The 12,665-nt window shown below is 49.9% G+C and overlaps 1 protein-coding gene across 5 annotated transcripts in view; it reads right to left on the bottom strand.

The window, feature by feature from the left end:
- PAX5 (paired box 5) overlaps positions 1 to 12,665 on the bottom strand; it is a 200,740-nt gene that overhangs the window by 154,224 nt on the left and 33,851 nt on the right. The window lies entirely within an intron of this gene.

The following is a 12,665-nucleotide window of genomic DNA, read 5'->3' as shown; positions in this document are numbered from 1 at the left end:
GTGCTGGGCACTAAGGTGACATTGGTGACTGCTCCAGACACAGTTCCTGCCTTCATGGAGCTCACAGTCTTGCTCGGAAAACAGGCAAGTGACAAATGTGATATTTTGATGAACAGGCAGGTTCTGTGTGCTGGTGGGGAGTTAGGTTGGAGGGGAGCATCTAAGAAGTCCTCACTTAGGAAGTGACACAAGCTAGATCCTGAAGTTTGGGATATCAGCCAGGTAAATGGTAGGGTGAGAGAGGAAGACAGTTTTTCAAGCAGTGGGAAGAGAATAATAAAAGGCACTCTTTATTGAGCACTTATTATTTGTGGGGTCATCCTGAGCACTTCACATGCATTATCTCATTCAATTCATATAACAGTCCAATCACAAGCACAATTGGGAAACTGAGGCTCAGAGATTAGTCCAAGGTCCCAGGAGTAGTCATTATTGAGTCAGCACTAGAACCCTGGTTGTCTGACTCCTAGGTTGCAAACAGGACACAGCATTGGTGTTTAAGGAATGGAAAGAGGTTTGGTATGACTAGAGCAGTTGTGAAAAGAGGAGAGTGGAGAGGGCCTGGCAGCCTTGTTAAGAAGTTTGCATGGCTTTTAAGAACAATGGGCAGATTTGAAGGTTAAAACCCCTCAGGCAAGTCATTGATCAGAACTTTATTTCAGCTGCTATGTGGAGGGCAGACTATTATTTGGACAAGTCAATGACATTGGAGATGGGGACCAGCCAGCAGGCTACAGCAATAGCCCAAATGACAGAAGAGAGAGAGTGCTTGGAACAAGGCAGTAGCAATGGGGATGGAGAGAAATGAGCAGATTCAATGGATATTTAGCACAGTGATGTAGTGACCTTGAGCAAACACTTACCATAAGGCAGGCCTTTTTCTGTGGTCACATGTAGAGGCACAAACTTTCTAAGCAGTGAAGGTGGTGGAGCCCCTGCTTCTGGCTAATTTAAATTCCAGAGAAGGCTGGGTGCAGTGGCTCACGCCTGTAATCCCAGCACTTTGGGAAGCCAAGACAGGTGGATTGCTTGAGCTCATGGGTTTGAGACCAGCCTGGACAACATGGTGAAACATCATCTCTACAAAAAATACAAAAATTAACCAGGCATGGTGGTTCGTGCCTGTAGTCCCAGCTACTCCGAGGCTGAGCTGGGAGGATGGCTTGAGCCTGGAGGCAGAGGTTGCACGGGCAGCAGAGCCAGACCTTGTCTCAAAAAAAAAAAAAAAAATTCCAGCAAAAATTATAAAATCACAACACTCTCCTTTTCCTAAAGCACCAAAAAGATTTCAAAAGCATTTTTCCATCTTCTATTTTATATAAGTCTATGAGGGATATGTGACTATAATCTCCACAGATGTGAGAAGTGACCTGCCAAAGGTCACGTGGCTGACAGAGAAAGATCTAGAATCTAACTCCAGCTCTAGTGCTCTCTGGTACACCACAGAGTGTCAGAACCCAAAAGACCCTCAAAAATCATCTGCTCCAATTTCCACATTTCAATATGAGGAAAACAAGGCTCAGAGAGAAGTGACTTGGCCAAGATCACACAGCAAATAAAGGCTTAGAGTAGAACCAAGGACTTCACTCCCAGAAAGGTTTATATCAAGACATTTGGACCATGGAGGTGAGAAAGGACCAGATTAATCTCCAGTAGCAATGGTCCAGCCTCCCCCTCCCTGACCGAATGCTGCCAAAGAAGTGACACTTCAGCGAATGGTCAGCCCACCTGGGCACTGCCACCTCCAACCCAGTTACAAGCATACTAAGCTCACGAATGGCCGGCACACACTGCCCTGCTACTCTACCCCTCTTGTCCCTAATCCTGGACAGCAACTAAGCTGTCCTGGGTCGATGTTGCCACCTGGTGGCTGGTGCTGGGAAGTGTCTGACCCCCTCCTCACTTTCATCCTCCACTGTGCAGTCCCTCAAGAGGCTATGCCTTTCTCTCTGCCTATTTCCTCTCATAGATCAGTTAATGTTGCTACAAGCAATTTGTTTCTCACACATACCTTCTCTCACACCTTTTATCCTTCTTCCTCTCTCAATTTTTCTCAAATTACCTTAAGACATTCTCTTGTTCTCCCTCTCACCCATTTTACTCTATCACTGGGATAAAATGCCCCAAGGAAGGACTAATACAAATGTTAATTTGTACTAATAAAAATGAAAACTGGAAATTTCAAAGTGAAATTTAAACACATGCAGGCACACACACACCTCGCCCCCACCCCCCAACCCTCCCCTCCCACACACACACACGAGTCACCCAGAAACATTCGAGAAACACCCAGAAACCCCTGTGGAATCAGAACAAAAATCTCCCCTTGCTCAACCGTCTTTTACACCTGCTCTTCCTCAAATGCCAGGAGTCAAGATAAATACCAAAATCATTTCCTTATTTTATTTTGTTTCATTCCCAATCAATAGCATTGCTAGGTTTTTTCTCCATCAAAAATATGCCCTAGATAGGGTCTCCAGGAGGCTGCAGGCCAGTACAGAGCTAAGCTAGATGGGGAGACAAGGCAGGGTTCTGAAACATCCACTCACCAGGCTCTTGGGTGGCAGAAGCTGGCTGCTGCTGGCACAGAAGGAAGCCTTCTGGAGGGAAATTAGACCTCAAGCCCTATCGACAGTCTGCTGGGAAGGGGAGAAGGCTCGGTAGCTATGTCTTTCTGTGGGAGCTCAACCTGGGATAGAAGCAAGAAGCACTACATATCCCAATTGGCTAGTGGAGGATTTCCAAAGCCCAGTGTGTCTTGTCACTCCCTCCTCAGCTCAAAGACCTGCCATGGCTCCTACTGTCTTCAGGAGCTAAGAATGGGAGAAACGACTGATGACACCTTTCTTTTAACTGAAACCTCTTAACTGTTCTCCTTATCTATATGAGTGATAAGTAGGCAAGTTCAGACTGCAGCAGCCTGAAGTAGAAATTTTCTTTTTTTTTTTTTTTTTTTTTGAGGCAGAGTCTCGCTCTGTCGCCCGGACTGGAGTGCAGTGGCCAGATCTCAGCTCACTGCAAGCTCCGCCTCCCGGGTTTACGCCATTCTCCTGCCTCAGCCTCCCGAGTAGCTGGGACTACAGGCGCCCGCCACCTCGCCCAGCTAGTTTTTTTGTATTTTTAGTAGAGACGGGGTTTCACCGTGTTAGCCAGGATGGTCTCGATCTCCTGACCTCGTGATCCACCCGTCTCAGCCTCCCAAAGTGCTGGGATTATAGGCTTGAGCCACCGCGCCCGGCCCTGAAGTAGAAATTTTCAAAGTGTAGTCCAGGGAGCCCTGCCAGGGTTGGAAGAAGGGGTCTCCAAGATGCTTTCAGGTGATCTGTGAGGGCAAAGTTATTGTAATTTTTAAATTTTATTTTAAATTCTGGGATACATGTGCAGAATGTGCAGGTTTGTTACATAGGTATACATGTGCCATAGTGGTTTGCTGCACCTGTTATTTTCATATTAATGCCAAGGTGTGATTTGCCTTCTTCACTCTCATTCTCTCATGAGTCTACGGTGGAGGTTTTCAGAAGCTGTAAGATGTGTTCCATCACAACAGAGCAAATACAGAAGCAGCTATGAGAGTCCAGCTGTTTTCTATTAAGTCAGACGCTGGCGAGACCTGCAGAACTGTAAGCCAATGCCATTCATACGAAATTTGGGGTTTGGAAGATTTGGTTCTTTCTTATTTCAAAAATATTTTTTATGTTACTTGTTTGTTACTGTTATTTTTAATGAATAAATATTTTAAACTTTCATCCATTTTAATTAACCCTCATAAACTAAAGCTCCTTGAAGTCCTTGATAATTTTTAAGAGTTTAAAGGGACCTAGGACCAAACATTTGAGAACTGCTGCTCTAAAATAATGCCAAGAGGACTTGAGATGGAACCAGGAGAAACTCAGAATTTTGGTGCCAGAAAAAACCTCAGCAATTCCTTGATCTCCATTTTAGATGGAAAAACTGACACTGAGACAGAGAAAGGGACAGGAAGAAGGGACACAGCAGGGTAAGGGGTTTGAAGCCTTGTAAAGTCTCTGAACCACAGACTGTGTGGCCAGGGATTAAACCATATTCCCAAGCCAGAGAGAAAGGACTGTGGGATTCTCTTCCCCATGGGGCAGCAGGGCATGCAGGGTGGAGAAAGCCAAGGCCATTTCACCTCAAGTTTCAGACTGTCTTGGCAGGGGACTGCTCACAGCAGATGAGACTGTATCCTCCTCCTCCATCGGCCCCACCAGTCTTGTACTGGTTGGCCTCAAACTGACTCCCTGAACTGAGATCCCAACATGGCAGCACCCTACCCTCTCCCAAACCCCCAGGACTCTCCTGAACACCCGTACACCGCCCCATGGGAAAAGGAACTGGGGGTGAGAGGAGGGGGAGGGGCTGGGGCAAACCAGGTGTGCAAACAGAGAGGGTGGGGGTTCAGTGGCGTTGGCTCTCACGGGGACTCTCGCTCACTGAATCAAAGTGAAACTTGGGGACCCAGGAGTGAGGAGGAACCGAAACCTGAGCCCCCACCCGTGGGACAGGCCCTGGGCACTAGAGAAAGGCCCCAGGAGCCCCTCCAATTGGCCACCTGGCCTCAGATGCCCTGTGTTACCACAGAGGCCTCCAGCAGTTGTCTATCTGAGTCTCAACTGAGGTGCCCATGGCTATAAGATCAGGACAGAGATCACAGGGGAGAGTGGCCAGCCAGGCAGGGAGATGGAAACCAGGTCCTCACCATCTCTGCCACTAACTGCCCCCTGCATACCCTTGGGCCAAGCCTGCACCCTCTGTGCCTGGACTACCCTACCTACAGGGTATAGAGTACATGACCTGCCAAGGAGTGTGGCTGCTTGGCCCCCGCCCTAAATTCTTGCCTCCGCTACCCTACCCACCTCTGGCCTGTAAGCCTGACTACCCACTTCCCTGACCACACAAATACACACACACGCACTTGGCCCCACCAGCCAGTTCCAGGACCTGCCTCCTGTTAGCTTCAGCTGCCACAGGCAGACTGAGCCAAACTGGTTTCTTCAGAGTTCATGCTAAGACTCCAGAAGCTCAAAGACCTTCCGGCCGAGAAAAATAGAGCACAAGTGCCGAGAGCAAGTAGAGTGGGGAGCGCGTGAGAACTCAGGCCCAGCAGCCCCAGATGACTGTTGCCTTGTGGGCTGTCAGGCTGCCAGCTGCCCCAGTGTTGCCAGATCTGATTTTTCTTCCCAAAAGAAGCCAGGCATCCATCCATACATGAAATTTCCTGATTTTGCAATGTTGGTAACTAATTCAAAATCATCATCCATACAGGGCAAGCCAAGGAAAGCACGGCTGCCAGGCTGCCAATTTCCCCCCTGGGTTCTACGTGATGCCCCCACCATGACCACAGCAGAACCTTGGTACTGACTCCTGCCTGGACAAAAAGAGAACTCAGGAAACAACCCACCCCTCTACATGAGGGGACATCCAGGGGACAGCTCACAGAGGGCCAGGGAGGGGACCTGTCCTTGGAAAGCCCCAGCAGAGGCCAAGACAAAATTGTGGTAACCTCCTTCCCGCCCCCAAAGCCACTCTGGGAAAAGGAGATGGAGAGCCTGCCTGGTCACCCATACTCCACACTGGACCCTAAAGAATCCTTGGGTCTCAGCCAGCTGTGAAGGACCAATGACCCAACACTGGAAATCCCCACAGGGGAGTGGGCTGGTTCCGGAGAGCCAGGCCAGGTCCAGGCTCAAGGACAGCATTCCAGATGGCAGCCCTGAGTGGGCAATGGCCTGGAGACAGGAAGCTGAGCCAACACACAGGGACTGGAGGCACAGAAGGAATGAGCAGGGGGAAAGGGAGGCCCGCGAGGGAAGGGCAGGGATTCTCTCAAGAACTGAGGTCAGTGCGGGGGGACGTGTGGGCAGTACCCCGTGGGGAGAGAAGACTGATGGGGCCGGCTGTCAACAGTGGGGATGGCGGTCCGCCCTGTGAGAAGGGAGGAAAGGAGGGAGAGCATAACTGAATTTGTCACATCGAAAGGCAAGGGATGCCAAGGATTTTCCATAGAGCCATCCTCTCCCTCTAGGTTTTCTGGGTTTTACTATGTGATCTGGGCAGACCGCCTCTCTTCTCTGAGCCTGTTTTCCCATGTGAATGACGGAGTGGGGCGTCTCAGGTGCTCTCCAAGGCCCTTTCAGCTCCCATGGGGGAGTCTCGAGGTCCAGGCTGGTGGCCCCAAAAACCCCTCAGAGGCCTAGCCCTCTCAGGCCCAGAGTGCTGCCCTCTGCCCCCACCCTGGGGGCCTCCACCCCTCTGTGCTCCCTGTGCCTCTCTTCAGGGAAAACTGGGGCCTGACCCTTTTCTTCTGTCATGAAGCAGGCGGGGAGACTCAGCGTCCTGAAGGCAAAGGAGGAAAGTGAGTGTGGCCCTTCGTTCTGTAGCTGACACCTGGGGGCACTGTTGTTCAGCCTGGATGCCCCGGGCTCCTGGCTGCAGGCAATCGGCTTCTTCAGTACTGTGGAATCGCCCCATGGCTCCACAGCTCCAAACAGGAAGGTGGTGGTGGGCGAACCAGCCAGTTCCAGCTGCCAACAGGACCGTGGCTGAAGTCTGCTGTCCTCTGCCATGACGGGCCTCACGTCCTCAAACACAGGCCTCTCAGTGGCCAATGACTATAGCCAGGCCCTGGGGCCACGCCCTTGGCAGCTGTCACTTCACTTCATTTTATTCTCACAGTAACCCACAAGGCTTGCATCAACTCTATTCGCCAGATAACAAAATGGAGGCGCAGAGAGATTAAGTAACTTGCTACAAGAAGTCCTCAAACCATTTCATCCCTGCCCATGAGCCTGTGCCCTTGACTCAACACCTTATTTGGGTCTCTCCAGGGATCAGAGATCTGTGAACTCTCAATCCCACAGGGGCTGCCTATTACTCCTGACTCGGGAATCCTGAGCTTTTCCACACACCTATCCCTTCTGGGAGCTCTGAGAGGGCTCTCCCCACTTCCTGCTTCCATTTTCTGTCCTGATCCCGGGAGCGGCAGACAGCATCTATGCATCCAGGGAAGGTAAAGGGTCCTAGGAGAGAAAAGACCAGGGCCTGCCTGTGTCAGAGGGCCCAGGGGCCCAGCACGGTCTGTGAGCTTCTGAAACCCCTTCCCTCTGGCCATAGCTCCCGTGGAGGTCTGCTAGGCAGGGCTGAGGGGGCATTCAGCCTGAAAGAGATAGGGGAAGAGGGGATTTGGGGAGAGAGAGAGATAGCAAGAGAGAATACAAGAAGACAGAAAGGAAATTGAACGAGTGAATGAGTGTGAGAGAGAAAAGGAGAGGGAGAGAGAGAGTAGGAGAGAGTGTGTGTGTGTGAGAGAGAGAATATGTACGAAAAGGAAAGCTAGTGAGAGCTAGACCAGTAGACAGAAACAGACACAGAGGAAGGTTCAATAAATAGGAAATAAACAAAGCCAAATAATACAGAATGAGATGCACCCCCAAAGACATGGAGAGAGACACAAAAACAGAGAGGAAATAGGCATCCCCAAAAAGGAAGTCATAATGGGAGCACCTGGCTAAATGCCCTCCAACAAACTTCCTATGAGAGTCTCATCAGATTTGGCATCTTCTGGAAAGGACAGGCCATCTCTGGACTCTTGCTGCCCTTCTTGTGCCCTCCTCAGAAGGCTGGAAACTCCCTTGCAATGTACACCTACTGCCCAAAAAGAAAACTCTGGCCCCCACAGTCCACACTGGCTGGACGGGTCAGCTTTCTGAACTGGTGAAAGGGATTTGCACTCCGCTGACCTCAGTGTGTTCAGGGCCTTTCAGACCCAGGGCCCTGTGGGTTATTGTGAGGGGGACAGGGAGGGGACCTAAGCGGGGAGAGCGGCGGAAGGAGGTCTCACCAGAGATCAAAGGCCCAGGAAGGAACCGAGGGTCTGAGGCTGCCCTTTCACCCATGGCCGCTATTCACAATCCTGCCTGCTTTGCCAAGTCTCTCCCTGCCACCACCTCCTCTGGGCCTTCCGGAGAGGGAGGTGCCGACTCAGCCTCCATTCCCCTCACCCAGCAGGATTCCTGAGCCATGTCACAGTTTCCTCCACGAAAGCTCTCAGTTCAGACCAACCAAGAGACAAAGCGACATCTCATAACTGGGCGGCACCCCAGCCTGACCCTCGGAGCCATCCTACAGGCCTCCCGGGCATCCCTGTGAACTGGGGCTATGCCAAGAGGCTGAGCTGGGAATAGAAATGATTTGTGGCCCCTGCCCTGTCAAGTCCACATGAGTGGCAGCCTCAGGGTCAGGCAGCAGAAGGGAAAGACAAGTGGGTAGATGCACTCGCAGACACAGTACTGGCACAGAAGCACTGGCCACCCAGGTTGGAACAGGTCTGCCTCAAAAGTCACAGAAGCTGAACCAGAATGTCCTCCTTGACTCTTCTGCTCCTCATTTGTCCAGCCCCTGCTCACACCTCTGATGATGGAGAGCTCACTATCTTTCTAAGATAAAGCTTCCATTCTTGGCCCAGCCTGGCTGCTTCTGAAAGCTGTATGTTGCATTCAGCCATAATCTGCCTCCTGCAGCTTCCTTTAACCAGCCCCAGCTCTTCCTCCAGAGGCCACAGAGATCTTACCTGTTGCTGCAGAACAGTTCAACTGAGACTTGGACATAGTGGCCGTATCCCCGAGTCTGGTCTTGGAGGCAGACATCCTAGGAAGAACTCTAGAATCTCTATACTGAAAGGGCCTTTGCCAATCCACCAACCTAACAATATTCTAGTTTGTGTGTCTTTTTTGCTCCAGAGCTCTACTCAGAGCTTTCTATGGAAGCTGAAAATGCCAAACAAAAGCATCCTTGACTGAGGAAACTAGCGGTCCCTCCACTTACCCTCTTTGCTAATTGTGAACTCTCTAAAGGAATGTGACATCCACTCTACCAAGGAGCACTTACTGAGCACCTACTATGTGCCAAGCACTTGTATTAGAGCTATGTTGTCCAACACAGCAGCCACTAGTCCTATGTAGCAACTGCGCACTTGAAATGTAGCCAGTACGGCCGGGCGCGGTGGCTCAAGCCTGTAATCCCAGCACTTTGGGAGGCCGAGGCGGGCGGATCACGAGGTCAGGAGATCGAGACCATCCTGGCTAACACGGTGAAACCCCGTCTCTACTAAAAAATACAAAAAACTAGCCGGGCGAGGTGGCGGGCGCCTGTAGTCCCAGCTACTGGGGAGGCTGAGGCAGGAGAATGGCGTGAACCCAGGAGGCGGAGCTTGCAGTGAGCTGAGATCCGGCCACTGCATTCCAGCCTGGGCATCAGAACGAGACTCCGTCTCAAAAAAAAAAAAAAAAAAAAAAAAGAAATGTAGCCAGTACAATCGAGGAACTGAATTTTTTATTTGATTTGATTTTAATTTTAATTTTAAAGTAGAAGCAGTATATTTTTCCCACTAAACACAGCTTTATTGTTTTGGTAGGACTACATCTAACTTTAACTGTCAAACGTTTAGCATCCAAACTGAGATGTACTACATGTGTAAAATACACACCAGATTTCAAAAACTGGGCAGCAAAAATAAGAGAAAATATAGCATCAAATTTTTTATATTGATGACATGTTGAAATGGTATTTGGGGTATACTGGATTAAATAAAATATATTATTAAAATTAACTCCACTTGTTTCTTTTTATTCTTTTTAATGTAGTTACTACATCATTTAAAATTACACATGTGGCTTGCATTCTCCTTCTGTTGGATAGTGCGGGGCTAGTCACTTTCACGCTACTTTTTTATCTGAAACACTCAGCAGAGTAAATGTTTCTTGAGTATCTAAGACGCATAGCTCAAAACTATCTCCCTAAATGCTTCCAGACTAAATGTTTCGAAACCTCTGACCACGTTTAAGCCACCCACCTCTCTCTACCTCTCTCCCTTTCCAAATCCTGCTGTGCTGGTCCTCTCCCTGCACGTGCTCACCAGAGTCCCAGACTTGGCACAATCTCTCTTGCTTTTGATTGGAATGCCCTCTCCTCCCTCTATCCAGCTCTCAAATGCCCCCTCCTATGAGGAGCCCCCCAGATCCTTTTGGTCAAAACTGGCCTTCCCTGCCTTATTCTTTCCCCTGGTGTCACCTCACCCGCTGCCCTACTCATCAGAGGAATTTGAGCTTGTCAGTCATGATCACCAGCTCACCCTCTGTGTTTGGATCCTATCACCCATTCACCTCTGCTGAGATCTGGGCAGGAAGGTGGCCTCAGGAAATGCCTTCAGGGCAAAACTCAAGTCTAAGCTGGGGATGACTGTGAACCAGGCAGCAGAGTAAGCAACTCCACCTTGCAAAGACTCAGTCACCTCATCTGAAAAATGGGCAAGGACCCTCAGCTGTCTTCCTCTTAGCTCACCATTGCCTCTCTTACCCCATGATTCTTCTCTCAGGCTGCTGATGGTACCACTCTGGAGGCCAGTACCCCACAAATCCATGGTTTGCAGCCTCCGTGGGCCAGCCGGCCAGTGTGCTGCTTATGTTCTCTGCTCTCCTCCAACCTCTGGCCTTCAGGTCTCACTTCTGTCTCCGCATCCAACCTGCTAATCCTGCCCTTCTGACTGAAACTCTTTCCTACAGCAGCCCCAGCTCTGCCCAGCCCCAGGCTGCTCCGCCTCCAAAGGGCATCTCTGAAAAGGCTGAGGGGCAACAGGTAGCTGGAAAATACCAGGGAACTGAGGCCTTAGGGGCACTCAAGCTCCTCCCGACTCCCCAGTCCATACCAGCTGTACGGCTGTGTAGCCTCCATCACCTCCCCTAGTAAAATGGAAGTGACAGTCTCTGACTCTTTACCTCCCTCTAGAGCCACTACAGGGATCCAGAAAGATAGAGAGAAAGGATAGGAAAGATCAGAAGGGGGCACTTATGCAATACTCCGACAGACACTTCCCTGGTGTGAGCCCGGCCATTGCTGCCCACCCCTGGGATCAAACGTGCACACACTCAGTGGTGTGGGGCAGGAGTGAGGCGGAGGCTCTGGTTGCTTTGGTTTGTCCCCCACTCTTTCCACTCCTATAAGCTTCCAGGACCATCAGGTCATTCTCCCTTCTACCACAGACCACCGACTGGACTATCCCCAAGTCTTCGTGAGGATCAGGACTCGACCATATATATCAGAACTGGAAAGATTTCAAAGATCATCCAGGCCGGGAACAGTGGCTCATGCCTGTAATCCCAACACTTTGGGAGACCTAGGCAGGCAGATCACTTGCGGTCAGGAGTTCAAGACCAGCCCGGTCAACATAGCAAAACCCCATGTCTATTTATTAAGAAAAAAATTTCAATTAAAAAATAAAAAAGATCATCCAATACCACATCTGATTCTTGATACTCTGTATGGCAGCCTGACAAGTGGCCACTTAGTCTCTGCTTACATATCCCCAGAGACAGGGCACTCATTACCTCCCAAGGCATCTCCTTTTATCCCTAGGCCACTCTCATATGTGCAACTTGGTTCTTTTTAAACTGAGGTGAAATCACCTCTGCATCCTGGATGAAGAGGGATCTGATACAGCATCTGGGAACACCTTGAGGCTCTAGGGATATTTTGGCACTAAGAAAAGCAGAATAAGCAAGACTGGATTGCTGCCTTCAAGTATTTGGAGGCATGGAAAGAGGAAGGAATGAGATCTCATTGCATGGCCTTAAAGTTAAAGTGTGTGGCCGATGCAGAGGTGATTTCACCTCAGTTTAAAAAGAACCAAGTTGCACATATGAGAGTGCCAAAATATTTCTAGAGCCTCAAGGTGTTCCCAGATGTTATATCAGATCCCTCTTCATCCAGGACACAATCCCATTTGTCACTGTCCGTCTTAAAGGTCAATACCCCCAAATGGGCCGCAGTCCTCCTCTGGGAATGATCTGAGTAGTACAGAGTAGTCAAGACCAACACCACCCACATTCTGAAGATGCTATACCTTGTAAAGGAGCTTGAGGGGCAAAACCATGACTGCTGGTCAGACTGCAAGCCAATATAGCACTCCGAAAACAAAGTAAAATAATGCCTCCGGGCCAGAACCTGTCTGTTTGGTGATAAACATCAAACTATATTTTTTCTTTCCCCAAAAATCTCCGCCTGGATCCCTCAGCCTCCGGGGGAGTCTCACACAATCTGTCCCTCCACTGTGAACAAATATATCCAGGCCCCAGCTTAGGCACATCTGCTGTGAGTCCAGGTGACAATGGGAGAAAAGATGACACCATCAACCTCATAAACCAACAGAGATGGCAGGCCCACTGCCTCCTGCAGCAACACAGCACCGCAGCCTACTGAGTTAAAGACTTCTGACATCTGCTCAGGAGCGGCAGGAGCAGAAGAGAGAGGCCAGGCAGGTTCCAAAAGCCGTGAATCATCCCCACACACCCCCACGGTTCCAAACCGAGGCCACCGGCTCTGCTTCTGCACTGCTGGCAACACGCAGGCTACAGGCCAATCCACAGCTGGGCCGACTCAATTTTCTAGTTACAGATCTTAAGTACTTAGGCATGTGCTCACGAGAACACACATCCCTTACACGGAGCTGAGAAAGGGAATTGTGCCGAGGAACAGAATAATTGAATCAAGATTTCTGTCACGCTGCTCTCAGGCCCTAGACCACAGCCCTGGTTTTTTTTTTTTTTTTTTTTTTCCTTTTCCTGACTAAGGTTTTACAGACTCCCAGGGGGTCT

Source organism: Trachypithecus francoisi, unplaced genomic scaffold (genome assembly GCF_009764315.1).
Source record: "Trachypithecus francoisi isolate TF-2019V2 unplaced genomic scaffold, Tfra_2.0 Lachesis_group16, whole genome shotgun sequence".
Lineage (NCBI taxonomy): Eukaryota > Metazoa > Chordata > Mammalia > Primates > Cercopithecidae > Trachypithecus > Trachypithecus francoisi.
The sequence above is the reverse complement of the archived record's forward strand: the minus strand, read 5'-3'. Positions and strand labels throughout refer to the sequence as shown.